The sequence below is a fragment of the Eutrema salsugineum genome, unplaced genomic scaffold (assembly GCF_000478725.1).
Source record: "Eutrema salsugineum unplaced genomic scaffold, Eutsalg1_0 scaffold_12, whole genome shotgun sequence".
Lineage (NCBI taxonomy): Eukaryota > Viridiplantae > Streptophyta > Magnoliopsida > Brassicales > Brassicaceae > Eutrema > Eutrema salsugineum.
Window position 1 is genome coordinate 267,854 of NW_006256895.1, and position 13,294 is coordinate 281,147.

General features: G+C 37.9%; 1 non-coding gene across 1 annotated transcript; it reads left to right on the forward strand.

The window, feature by feature from the left end:
- The first annotated feature begins 7,137 nt into the window (after positions 1-7,137).
- Positions 7,138-7,244, forward strand: LOC112089447. Its single transcript, XR_002901085.1, has one exon. It is a non-coding gene; the product is annotated as a small nucleolar RNA R71 (small nucleolar RNA).
- Positions 7,245-13,294: the final 6,050 nt, after the last annotated feature.

Genomic DNA, 13,294 nt, shown 5'->3' on the forward strand with positions numbered 1-13,294 from the left:
CGACTCTGACCTGAAACTCATAGGCAACGTTAAAGGTCCCCGGCAACGGTGCTAAAAAAGTTTTTAACCCTAGTTTTCTTCTAGCGCACAGATGTTCATTATAGTACTTAGTCGATCCACTGAAGACCAAGTAACTGTACTACAAATTTACTTGAGATGAGAATTGAGCTAAGATGAAAAATATAGGTGTTTGTTTGGAGATTGTGAATTGTGATGAAAATAACAACTAATAAACTTAAACTTAAGTAAATAATAAGTTCAAATCAATACGAGAAGGTGTTGGGAATTAGAAAATTCGCTGGGAATCATAGACTATCTAACAAGATAATTAAACATAGAAATTTCTATAAATATGTTCTTCAAATCAAACCAAGACTAACCTACTCACGTAGTATTATAATCACGAAATCGAACCACTCAGATTACCAAACTTTCATTCATTCTCTAAGTGTTTAAACAATTTAGTTCGATAACTTTACAAAACGCTTTAGATCAACTCTTCTTCTAAAAGGATTTTCTTATCTAAATAAGGTTAACTGATTCGACAACACTTTCGGTGAATAAACCAACCTAATTTCAGTAGCTAGGTTATCGACCAAGCCATAAGCACGAAACACAACTTTAGACGAAGAACTCTAAAGATAAATCTTAATATAACAAACTAGTAAACAATCCATGAATTCCCTTTGGAAAAATCCCTTAAAGCCCAACAAAGTAATTACTCAATGATAGTGTATAAGAACATCATAGAAGTATTGAAAGTTGCTGGAAAATAAATGAGAGAAAGGTAAAGAACAATGAATGCGGATGAAGGTGGAGATCAATGATAACTCCTTTCGGTGACTCCTTCCCCCCAAAGAAGGCAACTCCGCAGGTGTGCGTCTCTCTTCCTTGACCTCTACCCATGGCTTGGTCATTAGAATGACCTAAAACGAGTATATATATATAGCCTTTTGATTCATTGATAATGTCTAGGGTTCGAAGAATAAGTGACAGGCTTAAATTGGGCTTGAAACAGGTCTCTCGGAAGAGAAAATAGCTCCGGCCACGGTCGTGATAGCTGGACCCGCGGTGAATCATGGCCCTGGTGATAACACTTGATTTTGACCTATTTTTTCCATTGATTTCAAATGCTTTTTCAAAGGTTTTAATCAGTTTTAGGAAATTTTATTATGATTTCCATGTATTTGTAGTTTCAAGGCTCTTTTCAGGAAACTTAGAAAAAATGATGGCAAAATGGAAGAAATCCATATTTTTAGCTCAGAGTCAGACCGTCAGAAGTTCAGCCTCAAATGAAGACTTTATAACCGTCTGATCCAGCTCAAATTTGGATACAATCAAGAGGAGACAACCAGCTTTCCATATCACTTTACATCACAAAGATCCAACGGTGCAATCAAAAGATACATTGAGAACAAGTTGATCCAGTTTACCGGTCCCGGGAGATTCTCACCCGCGACAAAAACATGTTTTACCTGCCTTGGAAGACTCTCACCCCCGGTGGACCTTAGGACGAGCCACAAGGCCCAACATCAAAGCCCACTTCGCCATTTCTCTTCAGAGAAGCCCTAAATGAGATCTGAAAGATCATAGGACCTATAAATACATTGTTTAGCAGCCTTAAAAGGGTGTGTGCTCCTGTAATGAGATTTTGAGCCACCAAAAAGAAAAAAAAGAGCTGATCGCGGCCAAAGGAGGTTCAGCCGCGGCCACAAGCATTTTGCCGCGGCCACGAAGCTTTGAACTGCGGCCAGCACGCGTCCTACCGCGGCCGGGATGTCTAGATCTGCGGCCAGCACCATTCGGCCACCCTTGGCCACTTCCACCTCCACCTTGATTCAAATCCATCCAAGTTGGATCAAGCACCACTCCACATTATCCACCATCCACCATTCAACATCATACCACCTCCACAACCACCTCACAAACCATCACCAACACCAGGTAAGTTTTCTTTTCTCTCATCTTTAAAATTCTTCACATACTCTATTTCTCATCCTTGCCTGACTAGGGGCAGTGTGATTTAAGTCTGGGGGAGGATTTCATCCCTTTTTAACCACTTTTTCTTGCATGAGCCTTTGCATTCTGCATTTTTCTTAAAAAATTTCAATATTTTTTTTTGGTTTTTCTTAAAACTTTTCAAAGTCTTTTGAGTTTCAAAAAGTGTTTTCAAAGGTCAAATACAATTTGAGGGAATAATGACAAAATCGATAATGATAACCAGCCTGTTTGCTTCTACACCAATCATTCATAAAAATTCTTTCAAGGTTTAGTACCAGACAAGACGGTAGCTAGAGTACTTACACTACGAGATCCCACCAGAGGACTTCTATTCATGAAGATTTTTTTTGACAGGATATACTAGCTCATCTTACTTGGACTTAATCTTGATATCTAATTTTCTCATCAATGGTTTTAAGAAGGCATCATGATATACATCTAGGACATCTTTACCTTATTGTTACCACTCTTTGTTGTCCTAGATGGCCAGTTCATCTTTAGCTTGTACCACACCCTTAACCCAGACCTTCATGTTCTAACCTCCTGCATTATTTTAAGTCTAATTTGACAGATTTGTGCAAAAACGCCGGAGTGGAAGGAACAACATAGTTTTCAGTCACTCAAGAGAAGGACTGAAAAAGACAAGAAAGGAGTGTGCCAGAAATCTTATGATGCCTCAGAAAAGCTCATTCTTAAAGGTAAATTTCGTGCTCCCTAAGACTCCAAGTCAAAAGGCAGTTTCCCCTTTCAAAAAAAAACAAAAAAAAAAAGAAAAAAAGAAAGGAAAGGAAACAAAGAGCCTAAAGAGTCTTAGAAGCCGAAATCATGTGAGCCAAGGCAATAGGTATTCACTTAAGGAGTTATGGATTCACAACCTGGACAAAAAACTAAGTCTGGGGAGTTACAAGGAGAACCTGAAGAAAGGAGATCAGAAATCTTAAAGCAAGGAGAATGTGACTGAAAATTGTGGGGGCATTTACAGTTCCATCCTCTCTTGCTGTTTTGCATAATGTCCTGTCTCTCCAGAAAAAGGTAACCCTAAACACATTAAGCCTTACCATTAAAAAGCCTTTTGATACCTAACCTTGAATGCCTTGTTTAATATCCTTTTGATGAGAATCACTGAAACCTTTAATGAATGTTAAGAGCTAGTTGACTAGAAGTTAGTTATAAGTGTGTGGATTTTCGCATGACGGATTAACGGACTAGTTATGTTTGTATTTTTGTGAGAATTTTCTAGACTTGATCTGATTGATGCATTGTCCATAATTAAGGTCTAGAAGTATGGTTGCTGATATTTTTGAGTTCCCTCTCATTTCGATTGAATGATATTTTTCCAGATTTGATCTTGTTTTGTTTGATGACAAACAAAGTCTTAAGTCTGGGAGAGTTGATAACACCTGATTTTGATTTCAAATGCTTTTTCAAAAGTTTTAATCAGTTTAGGAACTTTTATTACGATTTCCATATATTTTTAGTTTCAAGGTTCTTTTCAGGAAATTTAGGGAAAATGATGGCAAAATGGAAGAAATCCACATTTTTAACTCATACTCATACTGTCAGAAGTTTAGCCTCAAATGAAGACTTTATAACCGTCTGATCCAGCTCAAATTTGGAGAAAATCAAGAGGAGACAACCAGCTTTCCATAGCACTTTACATCACAAAGATCCAACGGTGCAATCAAAAGATACATGGAGAACAAGTTGATCCAGTTTACCGGTCCCGGGAGATTCTCACCTGCGGCAAAAGCATATTTTACCTGTCATGGAAGATTCTCACCCCCGGTGGACCTTAGGACGAGCCACAAGGCCCAACATCAAAGCCCACTTCGCTCTTTCTCTTTAGAGAAGCCCTAAATGAGACCTGGAATACCGTAGGACCTATAAATACATTTTTTAGCAGTCCTAAACGGGTGTGTGCTCCTGTAATGAGATTTTGAGGCACCAAACTCTGTTTTTCTAGGGTTAGGCGATGGAGATGGGGATTCTTCCCCAGATCCATTGTTCTTTCTCCTTTCTATTCTACTAACTTTTCTGTTTCATTCTTTTGCATTTTTCTATGTCTTTTATCATTCATTGCATCATGTAGATTAGTCCCAAAGAGTCAAGTTGTTTGAAGAGTCATCGATGAGCATATATATCTCGATTAGGATTTCTAAGTTTCTAGACCATATTCTAGATCTCATATCTTCTAAGTTGTTCATATTGCATGAGAGTAGATTCATGACCTATTCTCTGAGCCCAGGATCGACCAGAGCCACGAGAGTGTGGTATCAGATCATCCATACCTAGCTTCAGAAGAACATAGTCGCTATACGAGTCGAAAGCTACCTATAGAGAAGATGTGAGCAGACACATTTAATGTCTAATGCATGATCTTATTTTTGGAATGAGAGCGAGAGTTAATTGTCAGATCTAAGTGATTAGTTGATTAAGATGACGAGAGTTGGTTAATCATACATATGTCTATTCTAGTTCCATGCAGATTCCTAGAAACAGATGAAGATAAATCGCACGGAAGCTAATTGGAAATGCCACCATACATCGATTAGAGTAAATCGGAGAAGTCTAAGTCGCCACCTATGAGTTTTAGAGTCTATAGTTTGATTCGATATGCTTGAGATATTCTTTTAACAATTCATCCTGCATTGCATTTTATTTCCTATGAATATTAGATTAGGTTTAGTTTAGGATTCTTAACCAAAAACCCCAAAACTTTAATTGGTTTATGACTTTGCTTATTTCCCAGTTTGTTGTTTCTTGCAGATTAGACATCCTCCCTGTGGATCGACACCCTAAGTTCTACAATGTACATCTGTGCGCTTTCAGATTTTAAGGTTTTATAAATTTAAAACTTTTTTTATGGACCAATGGACTTGTATGAAAAACAACCCTAGGCCCATAGCCCATCACCTGGCCGCGGGCGCGGCTTTTGCTCTGCTTTGGGACTGCATCATCTGTCTTTAGTGTATCGGGAATATGAAGATCTAACTGTTGGATTGTTTCCAAACCAATTGAATTTGAAAGCCAGTTGTCTCCTCTATGTTTTCGCAAAGTTTGGAGATGATCAGAGGGTGTGAAGATTTTTCATCGCTTGCCATACTTCTGACAACCTGAATTTATCTAAAATTGTTCATTTGCTCCAAATTGCACATCTTTAGTCAAAGTTTCCTAAAAAGTCTTTGAAAACTCTAGAACATTTAAATGACTTTAAAAAATTGAAAACAGAGTTAAAACACCTGCATAAAACATTAAAACGATTCATAAAAGTGGTCAAAATTCGGTGTTATCAATCACCTAGCTTGGAAATAGACTTGGACATGGGCCTTGTTGAACTTGGTGAATCAGTGGTAGAGACTCCATCTTTTGTCTTTTCTTTAACACTTCTGTCACTTGGCTTCAGAAATTTCAAAACCATCTGATGGGATCATGGAGAGCTTGCTTGAACCAGAGCTTGGAGACAAGGAACTTGTAGCTGAGGAGCTTGAACCCGAGGAAGCATTAAAAGCATAACGACCCAATGACCAGAGCCAAGTCTAGAAGACTCAAAGAAGCCGTTAGCAACATCATCAATCAACCAAGTTTAAAGGGGAAAGAGTATAACATAAACACTCTTGTTGTGATTTAAGTCTGAGATACTTAGTGGACTTGTGATCCAACTTTGTAGTCTTTTTCCCCATCATTAGTTTTGTCCCAATGAGTTTTCTAGTAATATATTTTTAATGAGGCAGAGTTGGATCACTAAGCATCTAAGTCCACTAAGTTCAGCCTAAAAGGCGTCGGCCAAGAAGATGAGCGTATGAGTTATTTGAATTCAAACTTAGATAGTTGCACTTGTAGTTTTTGAGATGTGTTTATTGCTTTGGCCGAGACTCTCTTCTACTTCTTTATATTTTGTTGTAATCTCATTTGAGAAATCATCTTATCTTTTATATATAAAAAATCTCTTTTCAAGTTAAGATCCAACTCTTGTTGGTGTGTAATATCCTACAATAACCCTCGGTTCTCTTTGACTCATGAGTCATATCCAGTGAGGAAAATATAACCAAATTCATCAAAGGTCTTTCCGCAGCCTTTGGAGTCTTAGCGTTACCACACACCTTGAAACACTTGTGTTTGCAAGGATTATCAGTTCCATTCCAGTGCTTGAGTGTTGATCTGGGTAAGGAGGATTATATCTAGGATCATATCGCCATCTCTTTTCAGAGAAAAACTGGCTGCCTCTTCACCTTGTTTCTTAATGTCCTCATTGAAACCAGAGAAAAGTTTCTCAAACTCCTCTATGATGGCTTCCTCATCCTCATTAGTGAGGTCTTTCTAAGTTGAAACTTTGCCAGGAAGAAGAAGCTTAATTTCTTGAACAGTAGCTTGATGATCAGTGTTAGAGAAGATATCAGTAAAATACTTTTTTGGATTAGACACTGCTTTGCCTGGTAAAGATCCTTGAATTTGAGAAGTGGAGGGTCCTTTTTTCTCCATTATATTGATCTTGGAGTTTAGGGTTTCGATCTTTGAAGTGAGGTCTGAATAAGAACAGTCTACTTTGTTGTGGATCACTGCCATTTTCTTGCTTAAATCCATGGCATCATTTGCTTAACCATGGATAAGTTGCTGGAGCATGTTCTTCTTTTCTTGATCCTTATGCCCTGAATTATGATGTAGACTTTGTAGTTGGGGAGGGACAAAGCCTTGTTGGTGGGGGTTTTGAGGGAAGAATTCCTGGGTAGAGTGTTTCTTATAGAAGTTGAATCCCCTTTGGTAACTTTGTTGGCCACTTACAAAGTTTACTTCAGCAGTGATGTCTTCACCTTGAACATTTTCTTGAAACCCATGATTCACATCTCCAACAAAATTGACTGACTTATAAGAAGATAGTAGAAGTTTGTCTAGGTTCTCACTGAGAGATTTAATGTTTTTTTCTTATGTTTTACTCTTCAACACTCACATCTCTCCTTGAATTTCTGTCAAACTCTGATCCATAATCCTTATCAATCTTAGCTAGGTTTTTCACAAGTGCCATGGCTTTATTCACTTCCCTGGCCATGAATTTGCCATTTGATGCATTGTTTAATAGAAGTCAGATTTTAGGCAAGGCTCCTATGTATAAAGTGCTTACTAACTAAGCATCTGAGAATATATCCATGGTGAGGGCACTGCATAGTATAACTTCTAAACGTCTCCCATGCCTCACAAAAGAACTCATGGTTATTCTGTGTGAAGCTTGATATCTCATTCCTCAGTCTAGTTGTTCTTGAGGAAGAGAAAAACTTAGCCAGAAAAGCTCTCTTGCACTGATCCAATGATGTAACTGATCCTTGAGACAGAGACTTTTCCCATCGATGAGATTTGTCTCCTAGGGAATATGGGGACAACCTTAGCTTGAAACTGTCCTCATTCACTCCATTCATCCTTGTTAGACCACAAATTCTATCAAAGTTGTCAAGTAATCCAATGGATCTTCCAATGCTAAGCCATGAAACTTGTTTGATTGGACCATATAAATCAAGGCAGACTTGATTTTGAAGTTGTTGTTCTCAGGGGATGGTGCTTGAATTCCCTGGTGGTTTTGGTGTGCATTTGCTGCATCACCAGCTCCAACAACATGTATTGGACTTGGAGGATGAATGGGAGCTCGTGGTGGTGGAGCTTTCTTCTGAACCTGTTGGTTTCCATTACCAACTTGAGCCTGTTGCTCTTGAACTTGTGGCTGAACTGGCTCCATACCCAATCTCTCAATGTATCCAGCTTTTTCTCTTTCTCGGCGTGCTTGACTCCTTTTAAGCATGCACCTGATATTGAGAGAAACAAAACACCAGCAAGGGAGTTAAATAACAAAGTAAATTAAAGCTTAATCTCACAAAGAATCCAAATCCTAATGTTCAAAACTAAACTCTAATGGCAACAGCACCAATTGATAAGTAGATATTTTTTCAATCTAGAAATCAATACTCTAGATGATATGTAGCATAAGAGGTACCAATCCATAAAGGGTTACGTTCGAAACACTAAGAATACAAGAAACTAAATGAGTTAAGTAAGCAAAGAGGTTGTTTTTAACACTATGACTTAATGAATTCAAATGAAAACAAGCAAGATCGAACACAACTAAACAATATTAAACTATCAATTAAAAAACAAGTCTTTAGGCAAGAAAATTGATCAGGGATACTTAATGCTAATCTATGATGTCTACAAACCCACACAAGTGCTAATCCTTAAGTCTAGGATACTAATTTTAAGTAATATTTTCTCAAGGCACTAATCACTTTGTTAATTATTAAATTAAATAACTAATTCTCATTAGTCAAATTAGCAATCTCAAGCATTAATTTCAAGTTCCAATAACCAAATAATCACATTAGACATCTACTCTCATAGGCTAATCAAGAAAATCTCTTGCTTAGTTCTTTGAGGAATTTCATCAAACATCTTGTATACATAAAATTCCCTAAGACCTTTAATTTACTATCTCTAGTCTAATCAAGCATTAATAAGACCAAACGAGAAAGGATAATGAAGTTTAAGAGCCTAGACATCATAAATCAAGCATCAAATTCCCCTAATCTACCAAACCCAAAAAGTATAAAGAGAATACTCACTAATCATGACTAAACCCATACAATCTAAAAATATAAGGATGTTAATCATGATTAAAAAGATAAGAAATGAAAAATAAGATGAAACAAAAATCTAAATTTAATAAACTTAGAAAGATGCAATACAAAAGCTCTTAATTTATCGAAAGAAGAAAGTTTTTTTAAGAGAATTCAAGATAATTTTAAAAACTAGGTCAAAAGCATATTTATAGAGTTCTTGGTTGAATTACGTCAGCCCGGAACAAACCAGGTCAGCCCAGATTAAACCGAATCCTAGCCTGGTGAATCTGGGTCGTGATGGTCCATACTGAGCCTAGCTGTCATCCATACCGAGCACACATGGTCGGTATTGGCCTTCTCCTTCTCGGAAAAACGTAAGTACTGACCTCAGCCACCACCCATACCGAGCTGGTCAGCTTGGTATTGGCTTACTCCTTCTCGGAAAAAAATTAACTACCAAACTCAGCCACCACCCATACCGAGCTAGTCAAGAAGGTATTGGCTGGTCCAGATTCCTTCTTGCTTCTAAGATTCTTCTTGTGCCCAAGACTCCAAAGACAGTTGCTCCAAGGATCCCATTTCCATTCACTGCCTCCAAGAACTCCAAAGCACCTAGAAAAGATTCCAAAATATTCAAGACTCATAGGACTTAATGCAAATTCCTATCCACACTCAAACAAGGTTAAAAGAACAAGAAAATTATGAAATGCATATGACTAAATTCTAAAATCTAAATGAAAGGAATGCCAAACTGATGAAAAAGATGAGTATATCACTCCCCCTGCTTGTGGGCTTAACCTCGTCTGATACTCGGTGCGCTACTTGATGTGTCGTGTGGTGAGGGTATCAAGTTTTACCCTAAATGAAATCAATAGCCGCAAATGCACAGCTGATCGTTTGTAGTACTTAGGGATCGAATCCACATGGAAGGAGGATCTTTCCTGAAAAAGCCTTCAAAAGAAATGTGAAGTAAGGAAGTCTAGAACCAGGCGATTTTTGTAGGAGTTTTGGTGGTGTTTTTTCAAACGTAAAAACTAATCTTAACGGGAAAATACGATAACTAAAATAACCTAACAACTAAACTTAATGAAATCGACTAAAAACGAGAAAACGGCTAGACCTAATTGCTTTAAATGAAAATCGTCTAGAATGAAGAAAAATAACCTAAGGACTAAAACTTGTATTGAAATCGGCGAAAACTTATAAAGACGAGACGCTGGGTTTTCAGGGAAATTCTCTCCGGGGGATGAACGATTCAAAACATTGCTAAAGCGTAAATTTAATAAGATCCTAGCTAAAACTTTTAGAACTCGAATCACAAATGTATGAATACGCCACTGTCTTGATCATAACTAACTATCTCTCTCAACCCTGACCAGTAAGTTTCTACTCTGGCCCTGGAAAAGAAAAGATGTAGTAAACTTAAGACTCATCAATATTCACAGCTCTCCCATAGGGTAGGTTTCCACTCCTATGGTTGATCTGCTCTTCTCGAACTAGATCAGGCCTCGAAGGAAAACTTTCGCAACACCCAAAACCGGGATCAGATTGTAGTTCATGACGGTACTCCCATGCATTATAAATAAGTTTAGAAGATAAAGTTCTAGGATTCGGCTTCAATAGCTAATGGAATCCTCATCGAACATATATAACCCCATCGAAAATCCCTTAAACCCAACAATAAAAGTACTCAGACATGATGAACGAAAGCAAAAACATAGTATTAAAAAGTAGAGAAGAAATCGAAAATAACAGAGAAACAAAAAGGGTTCAAGAGATAGATCTCTCTCCCTAAACCTAAAACAAAAGCTTAAAGTTGTATCTTTTCTAAAGTATTTCGTCTCTCTCTTAAAACAACCTAAATGATAAGTATTTATAGTTTCCAATGCTCTATGGTCTCTATGGTACCAGAATTGAGGCTGAGAAAATGACTTGAGCTTCAGAAATGGGCCTTCTAAATCGGAGATGGCTGGCCGCGGTCAGACAGGATGTGTCCGTGGTGAATGGATGCTTGGACGCGGTCGTATAGCCTCTGACCATGGTGAAAAGGCTGTTGGCCGCGGGTGAAAATGCTTGCCGGCAGGTTTACGGGACATCTTGCTCTTCGCGTAACTTTTGATAGAACAGTTGGATTGCCAAACTGTAAAGTGTGCTGGAAAGCTGATAGTTCCATCTTTGAGGTCTCCAAATTTTAGCTGGATCAGTGAGAAGGTCTTCATCTGAGGGTGAACTTCTGACGGTTTGACTCTGAGCTGAAAATCTGGTCTTCTATCCATTTTGTTAAGCTTTTCCCTAGGTTTCCTGAAAAGAGTTTTAGAACTATAAATACTAGAAAAACATAATAAAAACACTTGAAAGCAATAAAAAACATAGAAAAAATATTTCAAAACGATCCGTAAAAGTGGTCAAAATACGGTGTTATCAACTCCCCCAGACTTACACATTTGTTTGTCCCCAAACAAAGCAAAAGTCTAACCTGGTCAAGTGAAAAAAAAAATAGGGAATGCACAAATCTTAGAGACATGAACTCCTAAACTAGGACCATAGATCGTACATCAATCCACAACTTAGTCTAGAAAATTCTCACGAAGACATAAAAGATACGAATCCACTTTTTCCATCATCCAAAACTTAAACAATCTAAATCTCGATTTCAGTCAACTAGCTCTCTACATTCATTGAGTGAAAAAGTGAGTTCTCATCAAAGACATCATGCAGGGTAGACGGCGTTTGGCATTAAGGGCTGTTTAAGTGGTGGAGTTAAAAAATTTTGGATTACCTGATGAATCTGGAGGATGTAAGATATTATGCAAAACCGCAAGAGAGATAAAGCCCTGTTGATGACCGCAATTTTCAGTCACTTTTTTCTTGTCCAATGTTGTTGCATACTCCTTCCTCATTTGTTGTGAACAGCTATTCCCCCAGACTTAGATCTTTTCCGGGAATCAGAAAAATGATCACCAAAACTCCATAAGATCGAACTCTAGCTTGCCTCAAAGATAAAATCGATCCTCTTAGACTCTCTTAAGGTTTTATTTTCTTTCCTTTCATTTTTTTCTTTTCTTTTTCAGATTTTTTTTTTAACGAGGAAATAACCTTTTAGAGAGAGAGAAAGTCTAAGGGACGAAAATGTACCAATGTTAGGCGATTTTTCTGAGGTAAGCTGAGTTTTCTCCTTTGTTGAATCCTTCCGGTAAAACTTCCGGCAAAATCGCAATTCTTCGTCTTGGTGACTGAAAATTACGTTGTTCCTCTTTCTCTCAGGCATTTTTGCACATATATGCATATAAGACATTAGAAAACAAGAGTGCTTGTGGTTTGAAAGAGGTTTGGTTAAGGTGAGGAACAGCTAAAGATGAACTAGCCATTCAGGATCAACAGAGAGTGGTAAAAGGGTTAAGGAGTCCTGAATGTATGATTCGTTTTCCTGGTCTAATGCTTTAATGAGAGAGTTAAGTCCATGTTAAGTCCAAATAAAACAGAGCTAGTGTATTTCTTCATCTAAATCAAAATCATTCAAATTCTTCTAGGGTACTTCGCTTCAAATGTGCTTAGCTACCACCTAGTCTAGTCCTAAATCATGAATGAGGATGTCACTAGGAACAGTCTAAAAGCACACAGTCAACTATCATTGGTTCATGTTCACCATTCCCTTTAAAACGTATTTTGTTTTGAAAACCGTTTTTGAAAAACTTTAAGAAAAATGCAAAAAGTGTAGATAATGCAAGACTCATGAAAGAAAAGTGGTTATAAAGGGATGAACTCCTCCCAGAGACTTAAATCACACTGTCCTAAGTGTGAAGTAAGTCGAGATTGGATGAGAAAAATGCATAGATAATAGAACTTGGTAAGCTAAAGAGAACTTACCTGGATCCGGGATGCTGATGGAGATGGACCGGATCCATTCGGAAAGGTGTGGGAAGGTGATAGATGGTGATGGAAGGTGCTGGGTAGTGATGAATGAGGTAAAATGGGGTTTGGTGAGGTTGGATGAGGTGAAATGGGTGGTTTGGGGTCGGGTCTCGTATGAACGACTATTGGCCGTGGTTAGGGCTTACGCAACCACGGTAAAACCATGCTTGGCTGCAGTCATAAAGACGCGGCCGTGGTTGAAATGGGTTTGGCCGCGGTCCAAATTCCTACGACCGCAGGAACTTAAATGCGGCCTGTTTTCTGTTTCTCCTTGGTTCCTGTTGGACGGAACAGTCAGGGACCATCCTTCTTTTTGGTTTTTTCAATTTTTTTTTAAATTTTTTTAGTTTTTTATTTATTTATAAAAATACCTGAAAATAAGAAAAAGAAGATCAATAGAAAAAAAAACAATAATCCTAAAGAAAACAATACCTAAATGGGTTGCCTCCCATTAAGCGCTTCTGTTTTAAGTCGTTTAGCTCGACTTTGGTGTAGGACGTGACTTAGTCCAATGAAGAAGACCTTGTCCTAAGACAAGCATTTTTCGACATCTCCTTGTTTAACTTTGTAGGTTCTTCGTCACTCCAAAGCTCTTCTTCAAACTCTTCTGCTGCAGGACGTTTTCCTTCTTTGATGTTGTATGAGACAGCTTCTGTGAAGACATCTTTGTCGATATTAGCAAATGAGATCCTCCAGTTTGGCCAGTCCATTATAGCTCTGGAAGTTGTTATAAAAGGCCATCCAAGAATCACTAGATGTGCTGCGCCTCTTGTTTCGACAATCTA